This window comes from Mauremys reevesii, linkage group 14 (assembly GCF_016161935.1).
Source record: "Mauremys reevesii isolate NIE-2019 linkage group 14, ASM1616193v1, whole genome shotgun sequence".
Taxonomy (NCBI): Eukaryota; Metazoa; Chordata; order Testudines; family Geoemydidae; genus Mauremys; species Mauremys reevesii.
This window is the reverse complement of record NC_052636.1, coordinates 24204783-24215109: the sequence shown is the minus strand read 5'-3', so window position 1 is coordinate 24215109 and position 10327 is coordinate 24204783.

The following is a 10327-nucleotide window of genomic DNA, read 5'->3' as shown; positions in this document are numbered from 1 at the left end:
TCATGGATGGGAAGATGTTCTTTTTCAGGGATCTCAGACAAGAACTGGGGCACAACACATGGTTTGTTAATGCCACAAAAATGGAGGCAGGAACCTCTTCTCTCCTGCTGGCAAAGAACCCCAGGTACCTAAAAGACAGGGACTCACATCCCTGAATGGGCTTTAAAAAAAAAGCAGTGATTAAAAAGTTTGGCCCCAACCATTTCTTGTTTCCATAGACTAGACATTTTAGCAAACTTTAGAATTCCTTGGTGCAAACACCAAGAAACTCCCCTTTATCCTTCACAGAGGGCTTTAACGCCCCTTCTCTCACTCAGGCTCACGACTGCCCAGAGCTTGAGAATTGTCCCTGTTCCCATTGGACAGATGGGGAGGAGCCTGAGGCACAGAGAAGGGAAGTGACCTACCCAAGGGCCAGCAAGGCAGTGGCAGAGCCAGAAAGAGAAGCCACCAGTCCTTACTCCTGTTCTAACAAACAGCAAACCCCAGAGGCAGGGATGGAGCCCAGGAATCGAGATGGTGGGGAAATTTCATTGAAACCGTTTGTCAGAAAATCCCATTTAGACTAAACCAGTTTGTTTCTCGAAATCATAACAAGTGGGATGAAAGTTCTTTGCAAAAATATTTTGTTGCAAAACAAAAGCATCTCCTGTTTGTCACAGTGCGTTAAATTGTCTCGTCACACACAAAGAGGAGACACTTCGATCTCAAACATTAGATAAGATGCTTCAGTCTGAGCTAAGTCGTTGCTGCTCTTAACAATTTCAAAATTAAAAAAAACCAAATCAATTAGAGTATTTCAGCTATTCTATTATGTCATAATCTGCTCTGAGTAAATGTGATAGGACACCTCATATTATGTACTACTCCTAGTGACACTCCAATGGATCCCCAGCCTCCACCTCCCGCGCGGTAGGTAGGCGCGGAGCATTATTAGCCCGCGTGGAAAGAGGAGAAGCTACATGTGAGAAAGAAGTATTGACTTGTCTTAGGTCACACGCCCAGGCAGGGGCAGAGTTGGGAATAGGACCCAAGAGCTCTGATTTTCAAACTAACCATCGGATCTTGAATTTCAGACATTGAATAACCTGAATAAAGTGCTCTCAGATGAGCTCCAGACCAACAACAGTGCACAGGAATTATTCAGCAAGTATTTGAGGAGAACTGCAATGTTAGAGAGAATCATGAACTGCTCAGAGACCATTAATATAGAGAAGCAGCAAAATTCATCAAACATAGAACTGGTTCTGACTTATTTCCTTGGTCTTAAAAGAGACCAACAAGGACCTGAGTCTCCTCCCTGTCAATAACCCCATGCTCAGCCAATCAGGGTAGAGACTGAGGAAGGGAGGCTGAGGGTTCTCACCAGAGAGCCCAAAGGATGGCCCAGCTCACTGGTGGGGATCAAATACAATTCAGAATAAAATTCGGCCTCCTTAAGCTTGTGTTTTCCATGCCTAGAACTCAACTCTCACCAGATGGATCAGACTGAACAGGTTTCAAACCTCCAGGAGGCTCTTACCTTCTAAACAGGGACGGCTGTTTTCTAGTAAAATCACTAAAAGGGAAGGAGAAAACTCGAAAGAGGTTCCTTGTGGCGCTCACGTCCGTGAACCCGAATACTCTCTCAGTCCTCAAAGAGAGACCTGGAGAAGGAGACTTGCTGGAGCAAAGCCACAGGGGTCCATGTGGTTTCCCTGGACCCTCGCCCCTGTCCTGCCTGGCTGATGTCAGCATCTCTCTGTGAGGTCACCACCTCCCCACCACCTTGGACCAATAGTCTGAGGTCCTGCAAAAGGCCTTTGTGATGTCACTGCCCCACCCCTCCCTTGCTGTGCCAATGTCCTGCCCCTGGCCAGGCACTTTGGAGGTTTGAGCTACTCCAGGTGGATCACCCCACTCACAGAGCGTTCGTTCTAGGCAGAATTGACACCAACTTGTCTGGCTGGGGTGTTCCCTGGAAGCAGAGCACAAGTTTGAAATACGGGCAGCATAGAGCTAATATTCATAACGTCAACTACAAAAATGATACACATCTAGAGATAGCATCATTATAATCAGCCAATCAGAACCTCTCCATAGACCCCCTTACATGACAACCTTTCGACAATATTGGCTGCAAATATAGAACCGTGGTCGCAGCAGTGATCTATACAGTTACAGATTATGTCAATAACATTACAAGAAGTGACACGGCATCAGTGAGACTGATACTGGAATACTGCCTCCAGTTTTGGTGTCCTCATGTGAAAAAGATGTTGTGAAATTGGAGCTCGGGCAGCAAAAAGCCACCAGATGTTCTGAGGGCTGGAGAAAAATGCCTTCTAGTGAGCTATTGAAAGAGCTCAACCTGCTTAGCTTATCAAAAGAAGATTGAAAGGTGACTTCATTGAAATGCTGAAGTGCCTTAATGTAGAGAAAGGACTGGGTATTAAAGGGCTCTTTAATCTAGCAGAGAAAGGCTTAACAAGACCCAATGGCTGGAAGATGAAAAGAGACAAATTCATATTACAACTAAGGCACAAATATTCAACAGTGAGGATGATTCACCACAGGAACAAGATACCAAGGAAAGTGGTGGATTCACCATCTCCTGATGTCATTTCATGAAGACTAGATGCCTTTCTGGAATGTGTTTGCCCCAAAAGTAGCTCTTGTGTCATACAGGAGGCCTGTGATATGCAGGGGGTCAGATTAGATGCTCTAATGGTCTCATCTGGCCATAAAGTCAACTCATTTCTGAAAAACTGAGTGTAGCATTGGGAGCAGCGTCTGCTGTTTCCCTGTCTAGCCGGCTTGCTGCCTAGAACGAACGCTCCTTGGGTGGGGTGATCCCCAGGGACTAGCTCAAACCTGCAAAGTGCCTGGTCAGGGGCAGGACATTAGCCCAGCAAGGGAGGGGTGCGGCAGTGACATCACAAAGGCCTTTTGCAGGACCTCAGCCTATTGGTCCAAGGTGGTGGGGAGGTGGTGACCTCACAGAGAGATGCTGACATCAGCCAGGCAGGACAGGGGCGAGGGGCCAGGGAAACCTCAGAGACCCTGTGGCTTTGCTCCAGCAAGTCTCCTTCTCCAGGTCTCTCTTTGAGGACTGAGAGAGTATTCGGTTCACGGACGTGAGCGCCAGGAGGAACCTCTTTCGAGTTTTCTCCTTCCCTCTTAGTGATTTTACTAGAAAACAGCCATCCCTGTTTAGAAGGTAAGAGCCTCCTGGAGGTTTGAAACCAGTTCAGTCTGATCCATCTGGTGAGAGTTGAATTCTAGGCATGAAAACACGAGCTTAAAGAGGCAGAATTTTATTGTGCACCTGGGATCTTGTCCCTTAGAATCACTGGGGCCATTAGGGTTTGTCCTTTTTGTTTCCCCTTTTCCTCCATCCCTCCCTCCCTCCTTTCTCTTCTTCTCTTGCTTATTTTGTCCTTTCTCCTGTTCTACTCCCAACACAGGGAAGAGGGGTGTGTGTGTGTGTGTGTGTGTGTGTGTGTGTGTGTGTGTGTGTGTGTTGCGGGGGAGGGCTAGGCAGCTCCCACTTTGGGAGGTCCACCCAAAAATGTGGGGCTGAAATAGTGCTCAGGCCATCAGGGCCGGATTAAGCTTCTGTGGGTCCTGGTACCAAACATATTTGTAGGCCCCTATATAGTCACTGTGGGCTCCGAGTGTGGGCCTGGTGGGGCAGTGCCATTGGTGCCATAGCAAACCCGGTACTGAACCTCAGAGACATTTTTCATTTTGATCACACACTCCTACATGACTATATGCATTGCCCTACACAGCTCCTTCAGCCCCCGGGTTTTCTCATTGAGCTGTACACCCATGTGGGTTTACCAGTATCCACAGTGAGCAGAACTTTCATAGTGATCAAGGAAACTCCCCACAGATTTATCTCCTTCCTCATTCAGACCTTCTCTAGCCATGTCTCCAGTACCCCCCATGTCACCAGTCACGGCATGTGGTCCTAGTCTCAGCTCAGTTCTAAAGCCAGCAGATACCTGATCAGTTCTGACAGATCCCCCCCCTCAGCCCCCATCCTGCCATGTGAGCCAGCCACCTGCAAACACCATCTCCCCAAGGTCAGGACTTAGCCCTTGGGAATCTGAAGCCACCAGCCTCTCTCCCTCTGCTCCCATCTACATGGTAGTCTGCTACCTGGTCACCACCACCTCTCCCCACCCTTGTTTCCTTTCTACTTTGGACATGCTCCCACCCAGCTGGAAGCTCCCTCTGCCAGCCTGACCTGCTCCCTCTTTCCCTGCTCCCCCTGACATTCCTGTCCTACTGGTGCCCTCTGTTCCTTGAGGTGAACTCCAGTGTCTTTAGCTGCTCTAGCTTAATGGCCCCAGTAGTCACAGAGCCACCTGTAGCTTCTCTGGCTACAGCCCTGGGGCCAGTTCCCAGAGGCCAGCCTTAGCCAGCTGCAGCTACTAGCCGCAGGAGGGGTGGCAATGCCAAGGCTGAGCCTGCTTGAACCTTGCAACGGCAGCACTAGGGACTCCAAATCCTCAGCCCTGGCCCTAGGCAGCTGCAGACTCTGGAGTTAGGCACTTCCCTCCTCTAGGCCATGGCTTTAAATACCTGCGATTCCCATCACCTGCAGCAGAGGCCACCAATTCCCACGCCCCCCTCAGCCAGCACCTAGTCGTGCAGAAAGTGCAGCCTGAGTGATTTTGGAGGCTGGGTGCCAGGAGGTTCCCGTCCCTGGGCAGCAGCTCTGCAACAAGCTCACATGCTTCCCAGTTCGGACATTAGCTGCTACTGACAAGGTTTGTCTGTGTTCTTTTTTTTATCTCATTGTTAGGTGTCAGGAGTATGAACTGTTCAATAGGTTCAATGAGTTGGTTAATAAGATGTTTATGAAGTAAATCACTGGCTTTAGAATAAGATCCAATCTGGAGCATATGAACTATTGACCCCTGGACTCCATCTCTGAGAGGGGACTTGTTTACCATCAGGGGACAGGCTCAAACCAGTCCAAACCGGTTTTTCCCGCCAAAACCAGCCCTCAGCGTTCCATCTCCTCAGCACTTTTCCCGCCACAGAAGTGATATAAGGACGTGCTCAGCGCCTGCGCGGGGCCGCCCCCCCCAGCGACGGCCCCTCCACGGTCGGGTCTTCCCAGCGCTCCCGAGCCGGAGAGTGACGAGCCCCCTGGGTCCCGCCGTGAGACTGAGGAACAGGAGGCCTGTCACCCCCATTCCTGCCGTCCTGCATCCCTGGTGTCCAGCCTCCCACGGAGCCCCCGGGGAGTGAGAGACCCCGGGGGGGGGGCACTGGGGCTGGGCAGGAAAGTGACTCTGCCCCGGGGAACCTGGGAGAAGCCTCAGAGCTGCCTCAGCCCCAGTGGGATTTGGGGGCAGAGACTGGGGTCTGGTGGGGATCCTGTGGTGTGGGGAGATGGGGGTGTCAGGCAGGAGGAGAAGCTGGAGTTGTAGGGGAAGGTCAGTGGGACACGGGGTTGAACTGTCTCTGGGCAGCCAGGAAATTCCTGGGGGGGGGAGTGGCGGGCAGGCGAAGGGGGGAGGGGGGTTAATTGGATCCTTCCCCTGTTTGTGCCACTTGCCTCTCGCCCCCGATACAAATTCTCTCCAGTTCTGCCCCTTTTCTCTCTCAGTATCTCACACAGGGCTATAAAATCTGGGGCGATTCCCCCCCATCCCCTCCAATGATCAGCTCTCCCGTCTCCCCCGATTTCCCCCCTTCTCCCCATGAGTCTCAAACGTCAGTTTAAAATCTTCTCTAGTGAGGGGCATTTTCCCACCCGTTTGATCTGCAGCGATTTGTCCTTGTGCAGGTGGGAAATTGTTGCCCTGAGTCATTCCCCAGCACATGGCTGCCCCTGGAGTGGGGGTGGGATGGCTCAGTGGTTGGAGCACTGGCCTGCTAAACCCAGGGCTGGGAGCTGACTCCTTGCGGGGGCCATTTGGGGATTTAGTTGGGGATTGGTCCTGCTTTGAGCAGGGGGTTGGACTAGACACCTCCTGAGGTCCCTTCCAGCCCTGATCTTCTAGGAGGTGCCGGGTCTCTGCCAGGGCAGGGCAGGGGGCAGGGGGAGCTGGAGCCGGGTCGCTTGGATGGGCTCTGCCTGGGAAGGTGCAATTCCTCCTCCCGGCCGCCGGGGGGCGCTGCGCTGCGGGAGCCACGTGAGCTGCCTCCTGGCCCTGCTGCTGCTCCTGCTCTTTGGAGCTCTGGCCCTGGGGCTCCTGCTGCCTGGTGGGTGCCCGGCTGCCTCCTGCTGCTCCCAGCCCCGTGTGAGTGTCTGCGCCTCCCCGCCCAGAGCCCCTGCCTGCCCCCGCCGCAGCCAGCCCCTGCCCCCTCCCCAGCCCTGTCTGCACCCTCTGCCCTGCCACCCCCCATTGCACCCCCAGCCCCCTGTCTGCACCCCCTGCCCTGCCACCCCCATGGCACCCCCAGCCCCTGTCTGCACCCCCTGCCCTGCCACCCCCCATTGCACCCCCTGCCCTGCCCCCAGCCCTGTCTGCACCCCTGCCCTGCCACCCCATTGCACCCCTGCCCTGCCACCCCATTGCACCCCTACCCTGCCACCCCCATTGCACCCCTGCCCTGCCACCCCATTGCACCCCTGCCCTGCCACCCCCATTGCACCCCTGCCCTGCCACACCCATTGCACCCCTGCCCTGCCCCCAGCCCCTGTCTGCACCCCGTGCCCTGCCACCCCATTGCACCCCTGCCCCAGCCCCTGTCTGCACCCCTGCCCTGCCCCAGCCCTGGCTGCACCCCTGCCCTGCCACCCCCATTGCACCCCTGCCCTGCCCCTGTCTGCACCCCTGCCCTGCCACCAGCCCCTGTCTGCATCCCCTGCCCTGCCACCCCCCATTGCACCCCCTGCCCTGCCCCCAGCCCCTGCCCTGCCACCCCATTGCACCCCCTGCCCCCAGCCCCGTCTGCGCCCCGTCTGCACCCCTGCCCTGCCACCCCATTGCACCCCTGCCCTGCCCCTGTCTGCACCCCTGCCCTGCCACCAGCCCCTGTCTGCACCCCTGCCCTGCCCCCATTGCACCCCTGCCCTGCCCCCAGCCCCTGTCTGCACCCCTGCCCTGCCCCCATTGCACCCCTGCCCTACCCCAGCCCCTGTCTGCACCCACTGCCCTGCCACCCCCATTGCACCCACTGCCCTCCCACCCCTGCCCACAGCCCCTGTCTGCACCCCTGCCCTGCCACCCCCATTGCACCCCCTGCCCTGCCCCATCCCCTGTCTGCACCCCTGCCCTGCCCCCAGCCCCTGTCTGCACCCCTGCCCTGCCACCCCCCATTGCACCCCCAGCCCCTGTCTGCACACCCTGCCCTGCCACCCCCATTGCACCCCCTGCCCTGCCCCCAGCCCCTGTCTGCACCCCCTGCCCCCAGCCCCCCCATTGCACCCCCTGCCCTGCCACCCCCATTGCACCCCTGCCCCCAGCCCCTGTCTGCACCCCTGCCCTGCCCCCATTGCACCCCTGCCCTGCCCCAGCCCCTGTCTGCACCCCTGCCCTGCCACCCCATTGCACCTCTGCCCTGCCACCCCCATTGCACCCCAGCCCCTGTCTGCACCCCTGCCCTGCCACCCCCATTGCACCCCTGCCCCCAGCCCCTGTCTGCACCCCCTGCTCCCAGCCCCCAACCAGCCCCTGTCTGCACCCCCTGTCTGCACCCCCTGTCCCCAGCCAGCCCCAGTCTGCACCCCCAGGCCAGAGCCAGCCCCTGCCATCCATCCAGCCACAAACCCAGCCACCCCCTTGCCTCCTGCCACCGTCCCTGCCCGCAGCCCCTGCCACCCCGACCCCTGCCACAGCCCCTTTCCCCGCCACAGCCTGTCTGCACCAACTGCCCACAGCCAGCTCCTGTTGCAGCCAGCCTGTGTCACACTCCCTGCCTCCAGCGAGCCCTGCCCCACACCCCTGTCTGCAGCCAGCCCCATGGCCACAGGTGCCCTGCAGTTCCCAGGGCACTAACCCTGCACACCTGCTTCAATGAGGTGGGCAGGGAGCAGCTGGGACCCACACATGTGCACACCCGAGGATGACCCAGACAGCGAGTGTGAAAAATCAGGACAGAGGGTGAGGGGTAATAGGATCCTATATAAAAAAAAAGACCCCAAAATTGAGACTGTCCCAATAAAGTTGGGACATCTGGTCACCCTAGCACACCCCAGGGAGTGGCGGGGACCCACACATGGGAAATGGAGCTCAGTTCTAGTTCAGGCCCATCTTTGTAAAAAAGAACTGTAGGTCGGGTTAACATACATCTGTATTTTCCCAGAGATGTCAGGCTTTTAGGTTCTTAAATCGCTGTCTGGGTGGTAAATTTTAAAAATTCCTCCTGGGAAAATACGGACATATGGTAACCCTATTGGTACAAAAAATCCATACTGTGGCACATCTCTTAAATCAGAACTTTTTATAGGGAACCGGTTGTTAAGATTTTAGCAGTCATCGCTGGAAGGGAGGCGCACGTGTCCCCCGTGGGGACTGCCCAGACCCCCGTTTCCCAATCCCAGTTGTTGCCCCCTAACTACCAACACAGTTGCCCGCAACCATCAGTTGCCAGTCACCTGTCCATCCCCCACTGCTGCCCCCTTCCTTTATCCAGGGACCTTTCAGCTCCCCCTCCCACTCCCTTTTAATCAGCTCCTCACAGGGCTCCCTGCTGCCCATGGGAATGGTGGGGGTGGGGCAGCCATCACTTTGTGTTCATGTATTGGACAGTCGTATAAAATCCAGTTCAACAGTCCCCCTTTTCCACTAGTTCGTTAACAGCAATATAAAATCCCCTCAGATCTTGGTGTTTTTCTCTCATGTTACCAAATACGCAGTTTGTGACACATTTTCTGTGCAAATCTCAAAGATTCATATAAAATAACCTAAACGTTTGCCCCACTTCTCTCTAGTTGTCTGTTTCTAATTGAATATGCCCTGATATTTTCCCCCTGTCTCTCTAATTATAAAATACCAAGAAAATCTGAGATTTACACCTTTTCTCAGATTCTTGAACCTGGATATAAAATGTTTGCAAATGTTGCCCATTTCCTCTTTATTCATTTATCAAATATTGATGCGAAACACTCAGATTTTACCTCCTATCAACAATTGATATAAAATCCCTCTGATTTTCCACTTTCCTCTCTATAATTTGCAAAATGGATCCAAAATGTCTCTGATTGGGAACTCTTTCATTTCTGAACGTTGCTGTCAAAGCTCAGGTTTTGCCTTTTTCTATGTCATTATCAAATGTCAGTTAAAAATCCTCTCGGGTTTGGGGCTGTTCCCCGTGTTCCTAAATCCCAGCAACTTCTTCCTTCGAGGGAACCTTTGCCCTGAGTTCTTCTCCATCCTGGAGGTCGCAGGGGGTTAAATTGCCCAGAGATCATCTTTCCCGTCTCCTTTGTGAATCATTTGTTCCCTCCTTTACCTCTGTTAAAATGTTTGCCGAAGAAAGAGACCAGCCAGATATTTAATACACATCAAAGCCAGAGGCCTCCCCCTGTTTGGGGCTCAGTGGTTCCCAGCCGGTAACGGGAGAGTTGGCTGGACCCTTTTCTTTTCTCCAGCTGGCACGGGATGAGGAGGTCACTCTGAGTGCAGTGTGGGTCCAGAAGTATCCCAAGCCCCATGGCAAATGGCCTCTGTGAGGGGTTGATTCCCACACTGCTAAGATGCAGCCACCTCTGGGGTGGATCCAGGGTGGCCATTATTTGCTCGTGACAGGCATGGACATTTCTTACCTATTTTGTCCCTGCAGGCCTTCCATTCTCCTGTTCAAGAGACATCCCCCAGGGCTCCCTCTGCCTGTGTGACTGGCCAGCAGGGGGCGGTGGTCACTTTCTATCCACTTCTCAGGCACTGTGAGGTAACAGTGTTGTGGGGTGGGGTGGGGCTGTGGGGAGATAGCAGCTGAAGGGGGATTGTGGCAGGGGGAGGCCTCTGGGTGGCTGGGCAGGGGGTACCCTAGTGAGGTTGGTGGGTTCTGGAGATTTGGGGTTTCAGGGGGTGGTTGTGATGTGCCCAGCCCTGAGGCTGTGGGTCCTGGAGGTGGGTATCGCTGGGGCCTGGTGGCTGCAGAACAGCCGGGGTGGGCGTCTCTTGGGGAGGCGGGACAGGGGTTAGAGGGAGCCTGGTGCTGTGCCAGGGCTCTGTCTGGGCTTCCCGCAGACTCCTGGGATCGCTGCCGTGCCCAGTGCACAGAGTGTGTGTGGGAGAATCCCCGGTGCTAGGCCAGGGGGTGCCCCTGTAAAGCATCAGGGGATCCCGCAGGGGGGAGGAGGGGGTGCCAGGCAAAGGGCAGGGCAGATCCTGCTGGAGGGCGGGGGGGGGGATCCTAGGCAGGCAGTGAGGGA